Below are 25,239 nucleotides of genomic sequence, written 5' to 3'. Positions count from 1 at the left end.
TTTGTGGTGAATTTTCTTTTTAAATCTACCTTGTTTCAAGGTTTTTGTACTACCTGAATTTAAGATTCATATATTTAATCAATTCTAGGAATTTCTTAGATAACATATTTGCATGAATTACAACTAATGCAATATCACTGTTCTCTTTGCTTACACTTAAATAGGGTGCACATGGCAGATATAATCATTCTATGTTCTTAAATCATCTATTTTAATATTTTTATGATGTTATCTTTCTGCTGCATTCTATGTAATTTTAAAGATCTATTTCGTAGTTCACTAATTTTCTTTTCAGCTATAATCTGATATTTAATTGCCCATTGAGATTATTTCAAATTAATTAATTGACTAATTTTTAATTAAAAGACAATCTTTAGCACAGTTTTAAGATTATAGAATAATTGAGCAGAAAGTATAGAGAATTCTCATAGATTTCCTCTCCTGTCTACAATTTCCACTATTATTAACATCTAGCATTTGTATGTTACATTTGCTGCAATTGATGAACCAACAATGCCTAATGGTAGTCCATAGTTTACATTGGGGTTTACCCTTGTGTTTTACAGTTATATGGATTTTGACAAATTCCTAATGTTGTAAGTCCACTGTTATAAAATCATACAGAATAATTTTACTGCTCCAAAAAATCTTTCTTCTCTACCCATTGATCCCTCTCCAGTCCCTACCATACTCTCCCCAAACCCTTGGCAGCCACCAATCTAATGTTTCTATAGTTTTGCTTTTTACAAAATTCCGTATAATCACACAGGGCATTTTGTTTTACTGAGTTTCCAATTTGTATTTAAGATTCCTCATTGTTTCATGGCTTGATATCTCTTTTTGTCACTAAATGATTAATATTCCATTGTGTGGATGTAAATTGTGTGGATTGTTTATTCACTCACCTATTGAAGGACATTTTGCTTGCTTCCACGTTTTGGCAATTATGAATAAAGCTGTTAAGAACATTCATGCACAGCTTTATGTGTGAATATGTTTTGGGTAAATACCAAGTAGCACAATTGTTGGATTATATAGCAAGATAATATATAGCTTTGTAAGAAACTGCAAAATGGTCTTCTACAATGGGTGCCGTTTTGTATCTCCACACCAACAAATGAGAGTTTCTGTTGCTCCACATCCTCACTAACATTTGGTATCAGTGTTTTCAATTTTGGCCATTCTAATAGATGTAGTGGTATCTCGTGATCATGGTATCTCCCCTGCCAGGTAAGAACTTGCATCCAGAATATACAAAGAATGCTTAAAATTCAACAAGAAGGAAACAAGTGGCTCAATTAAAAAGTGTTCAACTATCTGAATACACTCCCTATTAAGAAGATATGCTGATAGAAAATAAATATATAAAAAGACAGTTAAACTTGTATTATCATAAAAACTCACTGTCAAACCCAAGAACATCTAGTTAATCTCCTATGTTATTTTTCAGAAGGTTTTTTAATTTTGCACTTTACACTTTAGTCAATGATTCATTTCAAGTCAATTCTGTGAAGTCAGTGTCAAGTTTTTTTTTTTTTGCATGTGGGTGTCCAGTTTTTTCAGCACCATTTGCTGAAAAGACTTTCTCCATTAGATTACTTTTGCTCCTTTGTCAAAGATTTGTTGACTATATTTGTGTGAGACTATTCTGAGGCCTTGTAAACAGTTTTGTTGATTCATTTGTATATTATTTTGCCATTACCACACTGTCTTGATTACTATTGCTTTATAGTAAGCAAGTCTGGAAGTTGGTTGAGTCAGATAGTGTCAATCCTCTGACTTAGTTCTTCTTCAGTATTATATTGGGTATTCTGGTTCTTTTATTTTATACATAAGCATCAGGATCAGTTAGTTGATCAGTTAGAAAATAAATATATAAAAAGACAGTTATACATTAATTTTTATTTTAATTCCAATGCTTTTGAATATAGACAAAAATGGAGATTTTCCAAAGTCCTGGTTTTGAGAGGAAATATATATTTAAAAATCTTCATTATTTATTCATAGTCTTATATTCTTTGCTTATTTGTGCTGCCTCTTTATTTAAATATTTTAAACATCTATGTTTAATTATTTTGCAACAGATACTTCAAATATATAACATCTTAGAATGTCTAGTTACTTCACTTGCTTCTCACATGTGAGAGTTTGTTTATTCATATGTTTTGGCATTGTAGATTATGAATTCATAGTCATTAGGTTTTTAATATGGAAAAAATATTAGTCCCTGATTGAACATACATTGCTGCAGAGAGAAGTTGTTTTTGTATTTAGAAGGACTGAGGCACATGGAACTATTATCAACCTGGATTACATAAAATAAATTTTTTGAAATTTATTTTGGGATTCTTCCCTATATATGCAATGTGTGTATACGTTTTGAGACCATGTGAAGGAATGCTGATGTCCCTAAATTCTTGGAGTATTTTTTTACCCCTCAAAATTTTAGTTCAACAGAACTACTTTTTCATCTTTATTTGACAGTCAGATGGTTTTACCTACCCTAGCGTAGGTCAGAATGTGCGGTAAAGATTTTTATTGACATAATTTATTGTGTAAATTCTCTCCACTCCTTAAGAAAAAGGAGTAAAGAGGGGCATAGGGCTGGTAAACTCATTCTATCAACTTGTTTGTTTCGTGACTCTTCTTGGGATAGTTTCTCATGGAACCACACACTTTGTACCCACAATGATAGTTTTATCCATGTCTCTACCCAGTCTTTCAGTATTATTCCTTCCAGGTTCCTGGTCAACTGTCTAAGGCATTTACCCTTACCCATGAATCTGAGTGTACCTTGGCCACTTCTGTCTCCAAATAAAATGGATGACCTGGTTCACTGTCTAAACTCAACCCTTTGGAAGGTCTTTTCTTCACTGAGGTCCTTCAAGTCACTCCTAAATGGGGTTTTGCCCAGGAACAGTTCATTTTTGGCTTGTACTGACATACCAAAGAGATCCATCCATGAACTAAAATTGGGCTCTTTCCTCCTCTGTAAGCTTATCACAGGGAAATTTCCTTAGGGTCATGAGCTGAGACAAGCATCAGCAAAAAAGTGGTAAAAACATGGTGGGTCCTGGCCTCCTGTGTTACAACTTACTTATGCTCTCTAGAATTAATCGTAATTCTAGATATATCATTTCCATATCATGGTAGATTGTTGCCCAGCTTCTCTCCCTCCCTGATCTTATGACTCAGAGGGTTTGATAATTCCTACTTCATGGTGAGTAGTCCCGGCTGCATGGTTGCTCGATGTCCTTTGGTCAGTCAGCTTCTATCAGATATCATTAGTAAAACAAAAATCCATTTTTAAAATAATGTATAGTTATCGATTGTGGATGGCATGGTTTTGTTACAGGAGTCAAGTGATTGTATTACAGATCTTATATGAAGATTTTCCAGAGCCTCCACTTGGTACTTTTCCCACCTCAGATACATGTTCTACCATGGGACCTTCAAGTCATATGCCTTAAATGGCAGAGCCCTGTTCTGGGCCCACACAATGTCAGGACCCTCTTGTCTCATTCAATAAACAGGTTAGGGCAGTTTTTCCAAGTGTATTATATGCTGCCCCAAATCGCAAAGAGTGCTCTACTTGCTTCCTTAGTTACATGAAGTCCAAAACACAAAATTTGCTTCTGCTTTGCTGATGTACCAGGCTTGTAAATCCTTTCAGTGTTTACCTCTCATTCTTTAGAATGCACGTGTCTTATTAAGGTATTTAGAGGACTTGCCATGTCTTGTTCATCAGGACCAACTACAAGATGTCATCAATATAGTAGATTAATATATTATCTACTAAATAGATTATTTTCATTTGGATACCCAGATCTTGTTTCTTCATACAGTATAATAGAGAGCAAGAGAAGTAATAAAGTCTTCAGGAAAACCAGAAGCATATGTAGTCGTCTCTCCCAGGTGCATGCAGAAGATTCTAGTTTTTTTCTTTTAATGGTTATGGGAAAGAAAGTACTCATTCGATCAATAGCCACATACTATGTAAATAAAATTGTGTTAATTTGCTCTAGAAGAGATACCATATCTAACACAGCAGAGACTGCTGGGGCTACCAATTGGCTAAGTTTGCAGTTGGCTGCTATTATCCATCATGATTCATTAAGTTTTTGTACTGGCCATGCTGGTGAGTTGAATGGGCCTACTACTGCTATATTATTTAAGTCTTTGAGAAGAACATTAATACCTGCACTCCTCCATGATACATTATTGTATTACTACCTTAGCAGAGGAAAGGCATTTCAGGGGCTTTTAATGGCTCTTACCCTGCCAGTAAACGTTTTACCTTGTGAGGATTTTGCCAGCTTCTAAATATGGCCATTTCAAATATACATTGGGTAGCATGGAAATGATCAATAGCTGGCTCTGAAGACATCATGAGAAATAAACATGCCCTATGACTCCATTTGTTACTTGGCAAATCAAACTAGTCCATCCACAGAGAACAACTATAAAAACTAATAAAACAAATTTAAAATAGCTGTTTGAAGCATAAGAAATCCAGCAAGGCAACAGACTTAAGGTCTGGAGAAGGACAACGGATAGATAGATGAGCATAGTATGTGAAACAGTATTTCCCTTTGAGATGTCTGTTGTTTAGAGGAAAAGTGGAATTATATCAGCCCACTTGAACATTAAATCTCACCCTTCAACCGTCTCAATTTTTGAAATCGATTGTGTGATTCCGTATTACTAGGACCCTTGAACATCTGTCAGATGCAAATAAAAATCTTCTCATGAAGGAAGAAAACACGGACCTGGGATTCAAAAATTACTTACATAATTTATTATATACAATATCAAACATTTAATGAAAAAAATATGAGGCATGTAAGGAAACAAGCTATCATGTTAGAAAATCAAAACAAACAAATAAAATCGTAACGAATCACACAGAGGATTCAGATAATGTAATTATCAGTAACAGACTTTAAAATAACTAGCTTAATATGAAAAAGGCATTAAAAAACAAATTTGAGAATTTCAGTAGAGAACTAAAAAATATAATGTGAAACAGATATATATTCTAGAAGTAAAAAACTGAAATAACCAAAAGAAATAGTTTAATTTATAAAGTTAATAGCAGGTTAGAAATTGCTGAAAGACAAAACTGAGGAAAATTACTAGAATGAAGTACAGAGATACAAAATAATGGAAAATAGAGCAGAGAGAGAATGAGTGCTGCAGAGAGGTCCAGCATGCCTGTAACTGGAGTTCCAGGAGGCGAGGAGAGAAAATGACAGAATGAGAAGATAATTGCTAAAAATGAGGCAAGATTTCAAGATACTGATTCAAGAAGACTGAAAGGATCAGAAGAAATATAAATAAAAAGAAATCTACACCTTGGCACTTTATAGAAAAACCCCTAGGGAGGAAAGAGAAAGGGTAGACATTAAAAGAAGTAGAAGAAAAAGATTATTTTCAAAGAAGTAACAATTGTCTCAGCAACTGACTACTCCAATGAAACAGTGAAAGCAGAAAATGCTGGAATAATATATGCAAAGTATTGAAAGAAAATAACCTCAACTATCATATCCAGTGGAAAAAAAATCTTTCAAAAAGGAAGACGAGAAGTCAAAATGAACTAACATGTATGATAGCAAATTATGAAAGCTGGACAAGAAAATAACACTAAAAAAATTGTTCAACCTCAAAGGTTAATAAAACAGAAAAGCAAGGCTGTAATCCTTGAAAGAGTTCTAAGTGCATAAGGTGAGCTTCATATTTATTATGGATTCTCTCCTGAAAGTATTTTACAGTTTCTTGGGGCAGGGGATGGATGTTTAAGCTTGACAGTGCATTCTTGCTAGGCTGAGGAGACAAAGAGTAGAGTTTAGGGTCACCAGTATGGATGGGAATCAAGGAACAAAATTTAGGAGAGAAGCTATATATTACCATAGAAAATGCTTTCTCAGATACGGGCTTCCCTCCCTCCCTGCCTCCCTCCCTCCCTGCCTCCCTCCCTTCCTCCCTTCCTCCCTTCCTCCCTTCCTCCCTTCCTCCCTTCCTCCCTTCCTTCCTTCCTTCATTCCTTCCTTTTTTTTTGAGACAGCGTCTCTCTGTGTCACCCAGGTTGTTGGACAGGCTGGAGTGCAGTGGTGTGATCTTGTCTAACTGCAATCTCCACCTTCTGGGGCTCAAGTAATCCTCCCATCTCAGCCTCCCAAGTAACTGGGACTACAGGCTCATGCCACCACACCTGGCTAATTTTTGCATTTTTTGTAGAGCAAGGGAGGTTTCACCATGTTGGCCAGGCTGGTCTTGAACTCCTGGGCTCACGTATTCTCCCACATCACCCTCCCAAAGTGCTGGGATTACAGGTGTGAGCCACCAAAACTAGCCAGATATGGACATTCTGATGTGTCCCTATTCCTCATCTCAATATTTGGGTTTTATGCCAAAGTATATTGTCTTGGGTATGAAGCAAAGAAGACCTCCTTTTCTTTCCTATCTTTATGTCTTAAGTATGTATTCTCATTTTCTGTATTCCTGGTGCTTTGGCATTTGAAGCCTGGCAAACAAAGAGAATTGCCCCTCCCAGGGTTAACTACTTTCTAGAGATAACAAACAACTATCCAGCCAGGATATCTTTGATATGCAAGCCAGTCCACTCTGAATTCATCTCCTTTTCTCAGACTTCTACAGTCCAGGACACTATTTCCTGCTTTCATCACTACAGGACCAGGTACCAGACAACTGGGGACCATCCCTAATAGCTCAGAGCCTGCTGAAATTATTCAAGTTATCCAGCCTTAAATTTTAGCATGTGCTTAGCTTGCTCTCTTCATTCCTTCCCTTGGAAACCAGAAAACACAACAAAGGCTTCTCCCACCAAGTTCCCTTCTCTCTTCACTTGCTCATCTCCCTTCAGTGCTTCCCTGCGTGGCTCTGCAGGTGTGCCATTCCTCCTGTTTCTAGGAGATGGTGACTGTAATAACAGCTTCTTCCTTCGTGGCAATAGTTTTCATGTCTATGTGTCTCATTATACCTGCTCAAAACAAATCTTCACATGTATTTAGAACACTCTGAGTTACAAGTAGTCAGCATTTTTTTCTAATTAAATAACAATTTTCCTCTTTACTTGATGCAAGCACCAGCTTAAAGACCTCTTTGTTTACTACAGCTTGAAATACGTGGACTGAAAATGCACAGAATTGGCCTACAACCTTACCAATTTTATCCCTTCTAGCCAATTTGAATTTTAGTCTGATGAAACCATTTCTGATTAGGGCCATTCAATTCCCCATATGGACACAAAAAAATCTCATATTTCTCAGCCCTTAGGGGTAACTTTGACTGCCTATTGATGGAATGTTTATAAAAATTGGTTCATTCTTTGTTTCTATAAACAGCACATAAAAATCTTGATTAAATCTGATCTGAGATTCTGAGCAACAAAATAAAATTAAAACAATAAAGTAGGTTGTAAAATACCTTATGTAAACATCAAGGAATTATCTGAAGATGTACTGGACAGAAATCTTATACCTAATTTTGTTTACTCCTCTTTGAAAAAGCTATCTAACTGACTTATCTCTGGGTAAATTAAGTAATTAATTCATTCAAATGGAGATTTGCTGCCCAAATCCTCACTCCTTTCTGTCCTCTGTATGTAGGAATAAATGCTGCTTTCCTCTTTTACTTGTTCATTCTATTAATTATGTGTACAAAATATGTCATTCATAGGCCTAGATTACAGATTTATCTTTTATTATAACAAATGAAAATAGATGGGGAAATTGATAATTGAAAGAGTATTCAGAGACGTAGTTCTAATACCAGCATTGTAGGGTGGGCCTTTATCTGACTGTGTTGGAATTTAGAGCAATTCCAAAGCATACCATAAGGACAGTCTACCTTTATTGCAACTTTAGCTTGTTCCCAATTCTGGAGTGGTGACTGGGGAAGCCTACTATTATTAAAGTGCCTTTGTATTGCTGTTTTAGTCAGTTTGGGTTTAAACAACAGAAGTTTATTTCTCAAGAGGCAGAGAGGCTGAAAGTCCAAGATCAGAGTGCCAGCATAATTGATTTCTGGCAAAGGTCTTTTTCTGGTTATAGACTGCAGACTTCTTGTATCTTTGGCAGAAAGAGAGTGCACGCTCTCTCTGTAGTCCCTTTTATAAGAGTACTGATCTACCAGGAGGGCTCCATCCTCATGTCCTAATTACCTCCCAAAGTCCTTACCTCTTAATATATTACATTAAGAGGTAGAATTTATATGTATTTACATTTTGGAGGGGTCACAAATATTCAGTTCATTGCAATTGCTGTCTTAGAAAGCAGCAAATTATTTAAAACAAAAATGTTTATTTCATGTAATGGCTTGCTGGATGTTTATCTTTAGAAATATTTCATGTTGCTTAAATTTATTTTATTTTTCACTCTATAAATGGAAAAACACAGAGAGGAAGTGAGAGAGAATCTGCCCTATGCATGCCTGGTTGGCACACCAGAGTGAAAGCGTTCCTGTGTAGGCACCAGTTGCTTAGAGTAAATAGACATAGTGACATGTGTATTTAAATAATTGTTTTTTTAATATCTTCTATATGCATACCCCTGTGCCATGTGTGTGCTGCTGGGGAATGATATGAAAATTAATGACCTAAACTTATCTTTGATGAACCACTATTCCAAAAGGACAGATAGATTTATATCCCTGTCTTCTCAGGAATTTCATCACACTGTTCTCTCCTGATTTTCCTCCTTCTTCTGTGACCATACCTTCACTGTTTCTTAGAAAATGTGTCCTTGTTTATTTCAAAATTAAATGTCTAGTTATTCAAGACACAATAAAAATATCTCTCAGTAGCTTCTCCACTAGTATTCATTCTTCTGGGTTCATTTACTGCATAAATGAGAACATTCACAAATTCCTCTCTCTGGAACAGATCTATTTTGCAAACAACCAATCTGTGTAGACAACTAGGTTGTTCAAATTGAACACATATAACAATAAACACATGATGTTCTCATGCAAACCTAGCCTTTTTCCAGTATTCTATATCTTTGTGAGTGGCATCGCCACAAACATCCAGCAGTCATATTCAAAACTTCCTATGTATTCACTTTTATACCAGAGTCACTGCCAACTCAGCAACTATTCCCCCAAATATTTACTGAATCAAACTATTTCACTCTATGTTCATATCATTCAAACTATTGTTCCAGGTACTCCCTATTTTATTCAGGTGGTATACTCACCTACTATCTTATCTACTTCTAGCATATCCTCTATGTCCGCCCTTGTAAGTACACCTTACAATATTACCTTTTTTCCTTTGTACCACTTCTCTCTACCTGAAATTCTATTATTACATCACATTATAACCTGCATTCATTTATTTTTACTAAAATGTTCACTTGGTGAGGGCAGGGTTTTCTGTTGTGTTAATCACAGATTTATCCTGAGGATCTAGAGCACTCACTGATATATAGTTTCTACTCAATGCATATTTGTCAAAGTATCTGTCTTCTTCATTAGAATTTCAGCTTTATAAGGCTGGACTCTTGACTGCTTAGTTCCTCTTTATATTACCAATAACTACAAGAGTGCTTATTACTTACAAAAATCTCAATTATATTTGTTGATGACTAAATGAATGCATAAATGAATGTACTCTATTTACTTCCAGAGTGTTCTACTTTACTTTCAGAATGATATTTTGAAAACATAAAGCAGACCTTATCAAACACATCAAACTGCTACCCATCTGCCCCACTTGCGTTACATATACACTTAACATTCCCTTTGCTCTAAGAAAACTCATTAATATAAATATTGATAGTCTGGCCTCTTCACACTTCCCAGGCTTATCTCTGCCTCACTGTCTGTTTCATCCACTGCAGTCTGTTTTTCATGACCTGATACTCACCATGTTCCTGCCTGCTAGAGGGATCTGGTACATATTTTCTTTTTGCCTGATATGGCCCTTCCTGCTCCGCCTCCTCCTCCTCCTTCTCCTCCTCTTTATTCTAAGCTTTTCAATTACATGTTACTTCCTCAGGTAAGTGTTACCTGGTTTTCATGGCTAGGAGAATTCTAAGTTCTTATAGCACTTCTCTTTCATTGCACTTATACAATATAACATTTTTCCTATGATTCATTCATTAATGTCTGCCTTCCTCTATAAAATTGTAAGCTGTATTAGGGCAATTCCTTGCCTACTTTTGCTCAAGAGTATATGTCCACTAATTAGCATTAAGGCTGGCACATGGTTGAGAATCAAAAATGTATGTTAAATGAAAGGATTTGAACAGATGAATATGGAATCCCATGAAAAGTGTGATATAATACACACATAAATAAAGTATATAGAGGAATGCTTGGCAGGACTAACTCTGGGCGAGTTTCTATCCAAGACTTAGTTGCATATTGCAGGATCTCAGTCTCAGCAGGAAACATATCACACTGAAATTTAGGTAATTAGATAGTTTGCTTACTTATATAAGTTTGGGCAGGGATTAATAAAACTAACAAGGGATTAGTTAGAAACTAACAAGTGCAGGTGGCCCTGAGGCCTAAAAATGGAAATATGGAATGATTACAGATCCTAGAGAAGCTAGCTGCATGGAGAGGGCCACTTAACCAGAGCTGGCCTGCAGCAGAGGAACTTGTTCAGCTTACGGCTAATCTGCAGACAAGGGGCTGAGGGAAGGACTACCCTGTGTTTACTCTCCATACTAGTTTCCTAGTAATGCTGTAACAAATATTCACGAAGTTAGTGGCTGATAGCAACATACATTTATTACTTTACAGTTCTTGACAGTCAAAACTCCCCCATGGGTCTCACTGGGCTTAAAGTCAAGGTATCGCAGGACTGTGCTCTTTCTGAAGACTCCAGGAGCCAATCTGTTTCCTTGCCTTCTCCAGCTTCAAGAGGACAGCTGCATTCTTTGGTTTATGCTCCCTTCCTCCATCTCTGAAGCCAAAAGTGTGGCATCATTATGTCTCTCCCTGACTGGGACTTCTGCTTCCGTCCTCACAACACCCACTCTCTCTCTGACACTGACCCTCCTGCCTCCCTATTGTAAGGAAACTTATGATTAGATTGTGCCCACTGTGTAATGCAGAATAATTTCTCCATATCAAAAAACCTTAACTTTATCATAGCTGCAAAGTCCTCTTTGCCATGTAAGATAACATATTCATATATTCTGAGGATTTGAATGTGGACATTTTTGAGGGAGCATCATTCAGATTATCATATTGTCCCTCCACTATTCTCCTGCCAGTGACTACTATTGGCCCAACTCAAGGGGAAGCCATGGGATAAAGAAAACCATTTGTGTCGTCTATGTCAATCAGCCTTCCAGGGTACATATTTGATAGAATTGGAAGGATTTGGATTTGGAAGGAGAAATGGACTATATGTAGAGAAGCCCATATGTAGGAATTAATATTATTATTAGGCTGTGTATTGGTTCTGTCCCACCCATTTTATAATCTGAACAGATCCTTTCATTTATAACGTTGATTATTTTAATAGTATATATATATGTGTGTGTGTGTGTGTATTTAGAATTAAAAATTTGATTTTAAAAATTAAAACTGTGATATTGTATAGGAATGCCCATATTTGATTTGATTTATTGCAGTGTTATTTTTCAAATAAAAATTTCTTAGATCCAGAAAAAATGGGGAAAAAAGTTAATTCATTACACTTTTCTTTGATTTTAAATGTTTTAAAATACATAATAATTTACATAGTTTGAAGAAAATATGGTGACTATAGATTTGATGTATTAGACAGAGGTTTTGATTCCTCTCATGTGAAATAACTTCAATTATGTCATTGAATTCTAAATAATTATTTTAAATTTAAATAAATATGTTTCTTCTTAGGTGAAAAATTCTTAGACCAAGTATAATGTCTTCAAATATTAAGACTGAAAACCCAAGAAATATATAAAATATCAGAATTTAAACCACTAGGGAAACCATTTTAAAGAATATTTCAGAAAAGAATAAAAAAGAATAAAAGGATTTTCTAATTTGAGATTGAAAAGTGAAAGACTCATCTTGAAACTAAAGCAATGTTTAACTAAACAGCCAAAGTGACACTTGTAAACATTTAAGTATCGACCAGTAGAATGTTGTTTAATTCAGCTTCTTTTTACAATCTGGCTTCTCTGTTATGAGGGACTCTTGGTTTATACGTTAATAGCTGTTATCTTGTGAATTGTGGTTCAAGCTCTTGAGAATGTTTCTGAAATGTGTTATTGTGGTTATGAGTCATTGTAGTTACTGCCAATATCTCTTCATTTTCGGGAGTTAGAGGAAGATGACTCAGTTAAGCCAACATAATTGATGTAGCACATTGGTGAGGATTTCTTATTATGTGCAGCTGTTCTTGAATATTGTCTTTCTTGGAGTACTGGCTCCCTTTTTTGGACATATTATGTTAGAATATAGAGGTCTTCCATAGAAATACTTGTTAACTTGAAATTGTTTCTAGGAAGTTAACATAAATTAGCCATAGATGTTAAAACATTTAAAGGTATCTGATTCTATAAGTAGCCTTGCTGGTGCAATCAGAAATCAGTTTATTCTATTAACATTTCTATAAGTCATGCATGACACTCATGATCAATGATATCTGGGAATTGCTAGGATATATTTTGCTTCCAGAGATTTAGTTAGTCTTTAAATTCTTATTCCATATGCTAAACTTTCTTTTGATGTGTAGAGGCTTGGTAAATAACAATTAACGCTGTCTTCCACACTTTCGATTTGGAAAGTTACTTACCACTCACTCAAGAAAATTGAAACGTTCCTTTTCTATATTTTTTCTAAATAGGTTCTAATTCATTAATTTTATACTATTATATCTCAGAGTGGTAAGGAGGGGCAACATAATAATACTAATCTATTAATCGAAAGCTGCTATATAGAAAGACAAATCCATCTGGTATTATTTCATATCAAACAATTATTCAATATTATTATAACCATTGCAAGATGAAGGCAGAAATAATTTATTCTTCTCTGATGGGGTATCACTTGTTCAAAGAACTGAAGAAATCTAGCATGGTGACAGACAGGGTTTTAAGAGAAGGGAAGCCTGGCTCTTGAGCAGACCAGACACAACATATATATACCAGAAAAATTATATATATACCAGAGACCACATCAGAATGGGCCTGTGTGTTAGGAAAGACATTTCAGGTAAAGCCACTGGGAGTCTGTGTGACTAGTGACAAGTTGTTTACACCACAGCATTTTAATATAAAAGATGGGGATAATAATGCTGGCTGCCTCATCAGATAGTTGTGAGAATGGAATGATTTTATAAATACATTAAAAATCGTAAGTACTAGACCGATGCCAAGTTTACTGTTGAAAAATTTAAAGCAGAAAAATTATATCATATATAAAATGTCATTTAGAGTCCATGTCTTCTTTTAATGGTATGTTTGAAATTTCCTGTATCATTATGGCATTTTACTGGTTTTCTTTCAGTAATAAGGTAAACAAAGAAAAGAATTGCCTAATCACCAGGAAGTTCATTAAGGATGGTTTAATTGAAATTAAATTTCAGGCCACTTAATTAATATCACTCAGCCTTTCCACTTTAAGGATAATTTATCATGGTTTTCCATAGTCTATATTTGGACAGCTACCATAAACATAGTTTGATCAGCTCAATATTCTGTATAAATCTAACAGAAACCAGAGGCTGTCTTGATGTATCTGTTTCCTGAAGAGAACAGTTCACGCCAAGTTTCTGTGGCAAAGGTCAGTACTTAATAGATATTGTGGTACAACTTAATAACCTTATAAAATTCTGGATGTTAAACCGCAACTTGGAATCACAGCCTTGTTTTTTACATGTGCTCTCATGCACATAGATTTTGGTGCATAAACAGATTTCTTAAGCATTTTCACTTCTTTGATTTCAAATATATGTAATATTTTTAAAACGTATATTTTTGTAATATTTTCACCAATCCATCCTTGTTTCTTTTAGTTACATACTTTTTCAAGGTAAAACTAGAAGACAGGTAATTGTAAAGTAACTATGTTACTGAATAACGAAGCACAACTGTTAGTGCTTTTCAAAATTATGTGGGAATAAGAATCATGACACACTTGCTTCAGGCACTGCAAAGATTTCCCTTTCATTTCATTGCCTCCTCTCACATCCTTTCTCCTCCTCTCCCCTTCCCTTTCCTTCCTCTTTCTGTCTTTCTTGCTCGATATAAAATCATCCATGTAGGCAAAATTCTGGTATTTATTTCCATTAAGATGCTGAATGTTTTCCAAATCATTTTCCATCCAAAATTATACATGAATAATTAAAAAACAATAAAATGTATCAAAATGTAAAACATTTCACTTGAAAACATATTCGGAATTTTCACATAGCACTTTTACTCATAAATTAGGTGTCATACATTGAGATGAATGCATGTTTATGTATATATGCTAATTAGGGCAATAAGAGGATTTTTAAGATTATAAGCATGTTCTTTTCCATTCTACCAGTTTGCTCTTATATTTAAGTGCAAAAAAAGAAGAGCACTTTTGTCTGAATATAGCATTGGAATTTGAATTGAGGTTGTGGACAGTATGGCTACTTCAGTGTGGTTGCTATAGGTGCTCTGCTGATTTCATATGTATGGACTGAATAGACTGCGCTTTTGAATGGCACCTAAGTGAATTTAACTACACCTTTGAAATAAATAAAAGGAGATGATCCAACCCAACCAGAGTTTATATAATGTTCTTAAATCGTGAACTGCAAGGATCCTGGGTAATTTTCTAGTCCCAACTCTATATGACAGATGGATACCAAGAGCCAGAAAGGTAAGACTGACAGCCATCATTCCTGGAGACTGGAACCTCACCTCAGATGGAAGGAAGGCACATCCCTAGGCTTCTGCCAAGTCCAAATAGTCTTTACTCATTTCTCTTTGATGCTCTTTACTTTCAGCTTTAAAAATGATATTCATAAAATTAATATGTGTATTTCTATAAAGGCAATGAGTTATTTCTTTCTCACTCTGCCTGTTCTAATGGCCTGTCTTGGTACCTTTCCAGCTATTAAGGGAAAATAATAAAACTCAAATACTTTCTAGCTGTCCAGCTTATCACTCTTCAACTTCCACGTTATGCCCATCATTTTACAATACATACTTAGAGAAGACTTTCATTTGATAGGACTTAAAGCCTTAATAATATTAGGCACTGTCCTATTTTTGACTTAGAATAATTTCTCCATTTCCATTTCTCTAGTTAACTTCATTTTATAGTCAAAGAAATAAAAAAGCTTACATTGTTTCCTTCCCACATTAGAAACATAAACCATCTAACCAATGTATTACTAAGAACCAGAAAAAAATATTAACTATTCTGGAAATGGTAGATGGAACTTGATTCAGGAGGGCAACTTTTATGCCATGGGGATAAGAAGTGTCAGAAAATGTTAAAAACAAAAGATAATATATCCCAAATGTTGAATATCTGTGAAGCCACATCAATTTCCTTTTTTATGCATAATATAAAACTAATATACAGATAAAGAGACTGAATCTTCACAGTTTGAGTTCATGAGAATATATTCATTATGACGTTTAATTTTTTTAATCTCAGACAAAATGTTATATAACGTATACTGTGGTCTCTTGGATTCTGGCTTGTATAGAAATTTCTACAATATCCAGAAGAGGTGAAAAGATGAAGAAGAAACAGAGTTCAGTGAGTGTAGGGTTTATCTAATTCCAACTTCAAAACCTATGTATCTGAGCACGTGTGCAGTGAGAGAGGAGCTGGGACATTGAGACTCAGAACAGCCCTTACTTTGGAGAAAACTGTGAGCTCTTAATGCGGGTCATGCACCAGGATATGTGGAGAGCAGCCCTGAGGTTGAGGACTGGAAAATGAATCCAAGCTCTTCCTGCTGAAGGCCTTCTAGGCCACCTTAAGGGATCTAGATCTTTCTCCTCCAAAATAGTTATCCCTGCTTTTATTCATTTATTTTTCAGTTTATAGAAGTATATCCTTAATTTTTTTTTCAAAAGCAATACCCAGGAAAGAAAAATTCTGATGAAAGTTCTCATCTCCCGTTCCTCTGGAAAACAGTATTTTATCTTGTTTATTATAGGCCTTGCCTTTTCTGATGATGATCTATGTCAAGTGTCTGGTGGGTTTTGGCTGTTTATTCATGTTTATGAATGAAGAATTAGGTACATTCATGAGTCTTTTCTGCTGAGATTGGCTTCTCCTCTGATAGTCAGCTCTCTATATTGGCAGGGTATGTTGACTGTGAGGTTTCAGGAAAAGCCTTTGGTTCTTTTACTGTGCAAACCCCTACAGGGTCTCATCCCACATACTCTGTCGTAGTGTGACTTTTTCAGGCTGGGTCAGTCTGGGTCCCCTGTGACACAGATACCAAGATTAGAGGTGTAAGACATTAATTGGGGGAAACACCCATTAGAGGAACATGGGAGAAAGGAAAATAAGGTGCAGAGAGCTTTCTGACCATAAGGCAAGTGTGACCTCTGTGAAAATGAAGACAGGGAAGGAAGGAAGGCAGAATACAGCATCTCAGACGGCAGCATGGTTCCTAGGCTCTTGGGGAGCTCTCAGGACAAAGTAGCATGTTACAGGATTTCTGCATCTTGTAAGATGAACCTGCCTTAGTTTTCCTGCCATTTGCAGTCACTGGCTGAGAGAGCAGAAAGTGTGGTCTTTGAATGTATTATGGTGGTAGAGTCAGAGTGCAACAACAGCTGGAGATGCCAACCAATCACTCTTCCTGTTACTGAATAGCCAAGTAATTCACTTCATGGTTTCCACACCTGCACCCATCAAATGTGGAGTTGATTTCCCCTCTGCAGTAATCAGTGCTGGGCATGTTACCTGCTTTGGTCAAAAGAATGCAATAGAAATGACTATGTGTAACATCTGAAACTGAGGGTCAGATCATAAAATTTCTTTCTGTGTCATTTGCTTTTTTGAGTGAAAGGGGCTTATTTTGCAGGGGTGGAAAAGAGGTGCTATGAATGATGTCTAAATACCCCGAAATGGTCATGAAGAAACTCACTTCAGCCATATGAAGGAAAGTCCTCATGAAGAAGAATGGTGATGACAAACATGCAGACAAAGCCTTTTTGGATCTTTTTGCCCAGCCCAGTTACTAGTTGAGAGATTGATCCCAGCCAAAACTACCTGGAGCAGAAGCACTGCTCAGCCCCAAATCCCAATCCAAAGAATCATAAACAAAATGCAATGGTTGTAGTTTTAATCCTTTAATTTTAGATCTACTCGTTATTGTATGGAGGACTTGCCTTAGCATCCCTACCACACTCAGATAGTGGTTGTGAGCAGTCCATAAGAAGCTTAGCCTTTGCATGAACATGGCTAATGAAGTTTCCAGGGAGAATACTGGAAATTTTAGCTGACCTCTTTTAATTGTCTATTATAAAGTGAGAGGAATCAACCAAAAAAGGAGCTGTTTCATATTCGAGCAGAATTTACAGGAACTATTTTTAACTTAGGACGTGCCAGGTTAGAAAATAAAACTATTTCTTATTCCCAGCTTCTCCAGCTGGCACAGTCTCCAAATTAGGAAATGGACACAGAGCCAAAATTAAATCCAAGGTGCTGCCTGTAAAATATGGCTTTGGGGTCAATATTAAGTCAAAGATCTTCCTGGAAGACCCTTTGTGAAGACATAGAAAATAAATAGTTAACAGTATGTTGCTTTGATCGCTCTGCTTGAATAAAGGGCATCTAAGGATAGTAAATGATTTGCCTCATGGCACCCTGATTCTCAAGCTAAAGCGAAGGGGCACATGTCTTTTGACTAAAGAGTGGTTCTAATTCAATATATAGAAAAGACACATTTCTTTTATAGAAACTGTACCAGTTTGGACTGAAATGGATAAGAGGTTTCAAAATGAAGTGAGGCCTATAGGTCCCCAAACTTTCACACACAGGAAACAAGCTGAGAAAATCACTCAGCTGCAAACGTGGGCAATATCTTTTGCAATCTGGTACAGCAACATGGTACAGCCAGGAGACCCACTTCTGGAGAGCAGAGCTGGACTTTAATCAGTGTACAAAGCAGCCGGGATTGACGACATATGCTAGGTGGATTTCAAAATTGCTGTGGATGACTGACCACTGTGTAGTTTCCTGTTTTCCTTCTTTTTTGAGTGAAAGGGGCTATTGCAGTTATTCTGTCTCTGTTTTCCAAATATAGATTGGGTGTGGGTCAGGAAAAATATCTTTTAGTTTTTATCCATTAATCTCTGAAGCTAAGATGCTATGTCCAAAGAATAACACCTGAAGAAACTTATTCTCACCTGGAGCCAATTTAGATAGAGAAATTCTTGTCCTCAAGCCAAGATCTGATGTAATATAATGAAATTTTGGAGGAAGCAGGGAGTGTGGAGTGTGTTTTTCATGAGAGGAAATTTTTGTGGACTGAGGGCAGAAGGTATGTTTCCAAAATTGGTCCCCAAAATACTTATTATCCCAAATGCTATTTTGTAGTGTGACTTTACCTTGACCTCATTAATTATGAAGTCTGTTTCCTCTCTGCTGGAATCTGGGCTTTTCTTGGTATCTGATTTTCCAATAGAATACAGCAGAAGTGACTGTATGAAACTTCCCAGTCTGGGCAAAGTCTAAGGCCTCTGTCTTTAGCACTTGGAAGCCAATGGTCTTGTGAAAAGAGCCACTGTTTCAAGTCCATCATGCTACAGAGAAGCCCAAGCTAGCCATGTATAGAGAGGGCTGCCCTGTGGAGGTGCACTGAGGAAGTAATGCGAGTGAAGCTTTCTTAGACCTAGTCCAGCCTAGCTGCAAGCCAACTGCAGCTGACTGAATAACCCTTGTACAGCAGAATACTCTCACTGCCCCCACTGGTGCATATATTTATTAGCTAAACTGCTAACTTTTGGAACATTTTATCATGCAGCAATAGAAACTGAAATAGGTACAACTCTCCAGTTTTAGAACCTTGTAGCTTCACCCATATCAATTACTCAATTTCCTTAGTTAGAATGTCTTTGGTGTTAGCATAAGGGTAAACATGGCTACTGCAATTGTTCGGGACACTGTTCTTTGTAGCCTATGCCATGGCAGTTTTTGATCAGTCATCTCATTTTGTGCTCTGTCTCCGATTCTAACTTGTTATATTTATTAACACCACAGAATTTCTTCATGGGAAACAAATGAACAAAAACCAAATAAAATTGAAAAAAAAAAAAAACAAAACTTCCTTCCTCTGCTGCATTTTTCTCCCATTGGGACCCTTTCTTTTAATTTTCCCAAAATGTGCCTTAATCTTACTTCAATTTTCTACTTCCTTCCATTCTCAGAGTTTTAATGAATTTATTTTTAATTTAATAACTTTACAATCATTCAGTATTTGGTGGAATGTAGAAGGGGTAAACTTGAGTGTCTAATCTGTATTTGGAATAAGAAGTCCATTCACCTACATTCTAATCAATATTCAATAATTTAAAAAAATCTTCATACATAAAGGATCATAGTAGGTCTTAAGCATATTCTGTTAAGAGCTTACAATACAATGAAGAAAACAAGCATTTGAACAGATAACTCTAACACAAGTCAAGGTGAAATGAGAGCTGGAAGGGAGCAGAGAATGTCACTCTTACTTCTGATGGAGAAGAGGGGAGATGACTTGACAGAGGAGTGCCCATGTGAGCACCCAACACGTGGCATGCAGTGTAATGTGCTCAAGTGGATATGTGAAATAGGTTTGTTCATTGAAATGTTTAATGAAAAGTCTTGAGTCTTTTCTTTTTTGAGACAGAATCTCACTCTGTCACCAGGCACCAGCCTGGAGTGCAGTGGCGCCTTCTTGGCTCACTGCAACCTCTGCCTCCCAGGTTCAAGCAATTCTCTTGCCTCAGCCTTCCAAGTAGCTGGGACTACAGGCACACACCACCAAGCCCAGCTAATTTTGATTTTTTTTTTTTTTTTTTTTTAGTAGAGACAGGGTTTCACCATGTTGGCCAGGATGGTCTCAATCTCTTGACCTCATGATCTGCCCACCTCGGCCTCCCAAAGGTCTTGATTCTTGAAGCATGAATATGACTTCCTTAACCAGACAAGATCAAATGAATTTTCATGCCCAGGGAAAAGCATGAATTAAGATTTGAAATAACCAGCAATGGTACCAGACAGTCTCCTAGCATGTCTGGGATGCTGGATATGTGAAGGGATGAAGTGACCTTTCTGACTCCAAAAGTAGTAGAAATGATAGTAAAAGTATTTAATTTATAAGAATACATACATGAAAATATTTCTTTTTTGTTGATACTGGGAAGTTTCTTAAACACAGTAGTGATAAAATATGAGAAGAAAGTAATGATGAAATTATATTGACTTGGCAATTGTTAGGAATTGAAAGATGAGAAATAGAGGAAAATCAAAGACAGTTTTCAGATTTTTAGCTTGAGGACTCATATTTGGCTGCTTCCAGTGAAAGTACGTGGAAACAAACAAGTATTTCAAAAAAAACCAAACCTACATCAGAGCTTTTTAGTTGAGACAGTTTATATATAATGTAATTACAGGGAAACTGGCAAAGGACCTTTCTGTGGGTCAGATGCCCACTTTTCTGTTCCACAGCTGTGATCATGTGACCTAGATTGTGAAACTGAGCTGCCACATAGTCTGATTCATTAAACAGTGTCCTAAACATAGATACCAAAGTAGTAACACGAAATCTTGGCAAATGGCTGTTAATGGAGATTTGAAAACCCATTATCTGGTAACTTATCCATATATATTTTTTCTGATAAAAATAGATTATTCAGACCATAGGTAGCCTTTAATAGTATTTAAAAGAGCACACTGAAATAGCCCATTTCTACTGAAAATGCAAAGAAATTCTTTCAGCCTCAATCCCAAGAAAGTAAGAAAAAATGGTTGTGATATTTCAAATCAAAACTAATTTATTAACCTTTATGGACGATTTTGAAAACTTTATTCCAAACAGTACCTAAATAATCTGAAAAGTAATCCCATTAGATTCACAATCTTAACAAGAATTCGATCCTGGTTGTTGCTTCTGGATCTTTATGGCCACATACTATTTGGCAAATGGCTGTTAATGGAGATCTAAAAACCCTATTTCATTGCTCTTTCTGAATGGTTAACATGTTCTCCTGTTTTCTTAAAGTAGGCCTCTCACATGAGGATCTTCTTCCCTTTAGCCTATAGCTTTTTCTGTTGTTTATGTATAAATGCCTTTTTCAGTAAAAAATAGAAATCTTAACGTTGAGTGTGAGATAAATAGATCTCTAGTTAACCTGAGCCTTTATATCCTACATGAAAACCAGCCTTTTCTGAACTGCAAAATAATCTTTTACTTTTCTCCCACTTATTCCACTCTACCTTCTAATGTAAAACTCCTTTACATTATGACATCAATGACTGATATTTCTCCTTAAAGTTATTTAATTTTAAAAGCTTTTTCAACAAATATCTGAAATGTTGAAGTTAGAGTTTTTGGAGGATCTTAAAGCACAGAAATGCAGGAAAGTATTCAAGAGTTGAAAGATTATTAGCTGAAGTTCCATGAAGTTAGGTGACCAGTGAAAGAAATTTCATAAATAAGGAGCCAGTTTGGAAAAGAAGACTCTTTCCAGGATTTGAAAATCAAGATACCAGAAACGATCTACTTTCCAGTTTACAAAGCCACCATTTAGCTGGGTAGCCACATTTCCTTGTATTTCTGTTACCTTAGCCCAGACCATCTGAAAGCCAACTGTGAAACATAGATGAATGGAGTTACTAATTATTATTATTTTTTTCTCCTTTTTTTAAATTGCATTTTAGGATTTGGGGTACATGTGCAGAATGTGAAAAACAGTTGCATAGGTATACACATGGCAGTGTGTTTTGCTGCCTTCCTGCCTTTCACCCACATTTGGCATTTCTCCCTAGGCTATCCCTCCCCAGCTCCCCGCCCTGCTGTCCCTCCCCATTCCCCCCAATAGACCCCGATGTGTAGTACTCCCTTCCCTGTGTCCACGTTTTCTCATTTTTCCTCTCCCACATATGAGTGAGAATATGTGGTATTTCATTTTCTGTTCTTGTGTCAGTTTGCTGAGGATGATGTTCTCCAGATTTAACCATGTCCCTACAAAGGATGCGAACTCATCATTTTTTATTGCTGCATAGTATTCCATGGTGTATATGTGCCACATTTTCCCAGTCCAGTCTATCATTGATGGGCATCTGGGTTGGTTCCAGGTCTTTGCTATTGTAAACAGTGCTGCAAAGAACATTCATGTGCATGTGTCCTTATAGTAGAATGATTTATAGTCCTTTGGATATATACCCAGTAATGGGATTGCTGGGTCAAATGAAATTTCTATTTCTAAGGCCTTGAGGAATCGCCACACTGTCTTCCACAATGGTTGAATTAATTTACACTCCCACCAACCATGTAAAAGTGTTCCTATTTCTCCACATCCTCTCCAGCATCTGTTGTCTCCAGATTTTTTAATGATCACCATTTTAACTGGCGTGAGATGGTATCTCAGTGTGGTTTTGATTTGCATCTCTCTAATCACCAGTGATGATGAGCATTTTTTCATATATTTGTTGGCCTCATGTATGTCTTCTTTTGTAAAGTGTCTGTTCATATCCTTTGCCCATTTTTGAATGGGCTTGTTTGTTTTTTTTTTTCCTGTAAATCTATTTGAGTTCTTTGTAAATTCTGGATATCAGCCCTTTGTCAGATGGGTAAACTGCAAACATTTTTTCCCATTCTGTTGGTTGCCAATTCACTTTAGTGACTGTTTCTTTTGCTGTGCAGAAGCTGTGGAGTTTGATTAGGTATCATTTGTTTATTTTGGCTTTTGTTGCCAATGCTTTTGGTGTTTTGGTCATGAAGTCCTTGCCTACTCCTATGTCCTGAATGGTTTTGCCTAGATTTTCTTCTAGGGTTTTTATGGTGCCAGGTCTTATGTTTAAGTCTTTAATCCATCTGGAGTTAATTTTAGTGTAAGGTGTTAGGAAAGGGTCCAGTTTCTGCTTTCTGCACATGGCTAGCCAGTTTTCCCAACACCATTTATTAAACAGGGAATCCTTTCCCCATTGCTTGTTTTTGTCAGGTTTATCAAAGATTGTATGGTTGTAGATATGTTGTGTTGCCTTTGATGCCTCTGTTCTGTTCCATTGGTCTATATGTCTGTTTTGGTACCAGTACCATGCTGTTTTGATTACTGTAGCCTTGTAGTACAATTTGAAATCCAGTAGTGTGATGCCTCCTGCTGTGTTCTTTTTGCTTAGAATTGACTTGGCTATGTGGGCTCTTTTTTGGTTCCATATGAAGTCCATGGTGGATTTTTCCAGTTTTGTGAAGAAACTCAATGGTAGCTTGATGGAGATAGCATTGATTCTGTAAATTACTTTGGGCAGTACAGCCATTTTCACAATATTGATTCTTTCTAACCATGAACATGGACCTTGTGTTGAGGGCTGACTTTCAATAGATTGCAGCGAGGGAGCTGCTCTGCTACATACGAAACCCTGACCCAGAAGCAGGTCGTCTATGAATGGTTTAGCGCCAGGTTCCCCACGAACCTGCGTGTGTTGAGACGGGCGAGGGGGTGGCCACCGTTTCGGCCACACCTCGTTTTTCAGGACAAGGGCACTCCGCACCGACCCCGGTCCCGGCGAGCGGCGGGACATGCCCCCCACCGGGCGGAGTGGCCCGCCTGTGGGGACGAAGGGGGACTGGCCATCCGAGGCCAACCGAGGCCCCACGGCGCAGCCTTATCATTCAGCCTGGGTGGAATTCTGACTTAGAGGCGTTCAGTCATAATCCCACAGATGGTAGCTTCGCCCCATTTGCCTCTCAGCCAAGCACATACACCAAATGTCTGAACCTGCGGTTCCTTTCTTACTGAGCAGGATTACCATGGCAACAACACATCATCAGTAGGGTAAAACTAACCTGTCTCATGACGGTCTAATCCCAGCTCACGTTCCCTATTAGTGAGTGAACAATCCAATGCTTGGTGAATTCTGCTTCACAATGATAGGAAGAGCCGACATCGAAGGATCAAAAAGCGACGTCACTATGAATGCTTCGCAGCCACAAGCCAGTTATCCCTGTGGTAACTTTTCTGACACCTCCTCCTTAAAACCCAAAAGGTCAGAAGGATCGTGAGGCCCCGCTTTCACGGTCTGTATTCATACTGAAAATCAATATCAAGCGAGCTTTTGCCCTTCTGCTCCATGGGAGGTTTCTGTCCTCCCTAAGCTCGCCTTAGGACACCTGCATTACCGTTTGACAGGTGTACCGCCCCAGTCAAACTCCCCACCTGGCACTGTCCCTAAAGCGGGTTGTGCCTGGCTGGCGTGCGGCCAGGCGCTTGGCACCAGAAGCGAGAGCCCCTCGGGGCTCGCCCCTCCACCTCCACCTCACTGGGTCAGTGAAAAAATGATCAGAGTAGTGGTAATTCACCGGCGGCTCACCCCCTCGCGGGGACGGGGGGGGGGGGCGCCAGGGGCCTCCTACTTATTCTACACCTCTCATGTCTCTTCACCATGCCAGACTAGGGTCAAGCTCAACAGGGTCTTCTTTCCCCTCTGATTCTGCCAAGCCCGTTCCCTTGGCTGTGGTTTCGCTGGATAATAGGTAGGGACAATGGGAATCTCATTCATCCATTCATGTGCATCACTAATTAGATGATGAGGCATTTGGCTACCTTAAGAGAGTCATAGTTACTTCCTCCGTTTACCCATGCTTCATTGAATTTCTTCACTTTGACATTCAGAGCACTGGGCAGAAATCACATCGCATCAACACCCGCTGTGGGCCTTCGTGATGGAGTTACTAATTCTGAAGAGAAACCAAACAGGGAAAATTCTTGACAGAGAGTCAGTGGGAGTGTTAACAGTTCTCTCTTCTGATAGAGGTCATGCTATTGGGAGAAAAAGACAGTTACCAGAAAACCTATAAATAAGGTTGCTATTAGATATGGACACGAGAAAAGCACAGTGTAGGTTTTAAGTATTGACTTACACAGAGAGAAAAGAAGCCATAAGTATCAAAACAAATCTCCCGAGTGTCCAACAGAAACAATTCTAATATTAAGAAATCTCAGTAGCAATTTATCATATGTACGTGGACACAAATGAGATTTAAAATAATATTTCCATGGGATACTTTAGCTCTGTATCTGCATGCACTTAGAAACCTTGATCAAGTTAACATGACCTATTATA

The 25,239-nt window shown here is 37.3% G+C and overlaps 1 pseudogene; it reads right to left on the bottom strand.

Moving 5' to 3' along the window:
* Positions 1-23,467: 23,467 nt before the first annotated feature.
* On the bottom strand, positions 23,468-24,609 carry LOC144581668 (28S ribosomal RNA; annotated as a pseudogene).
* Between the last annotated feature and the right edge of the window lie 630 nt (positions 24,610-25,239).

Source organism: Callithrix jacchus, chromosome 2 (genome assembly GCF_049354715.1).
Source record: "Callithrix jacchus isolate 240 chromosome 2, calJac240_pri, whole genome shotgun sequence".
In the NCBI taxonomy this organism is placed as follows: Eukaryota; Metazoa; Chordata; class Mammalia; order Primates; family Cebidae; genus Callithrix; species Callithrix jacchus.
The sequence above is the reverse complement of the archived record's forward strand: the minus strand, read 5'-3'. Positions and strand labels throughout refer to the sequence as shown.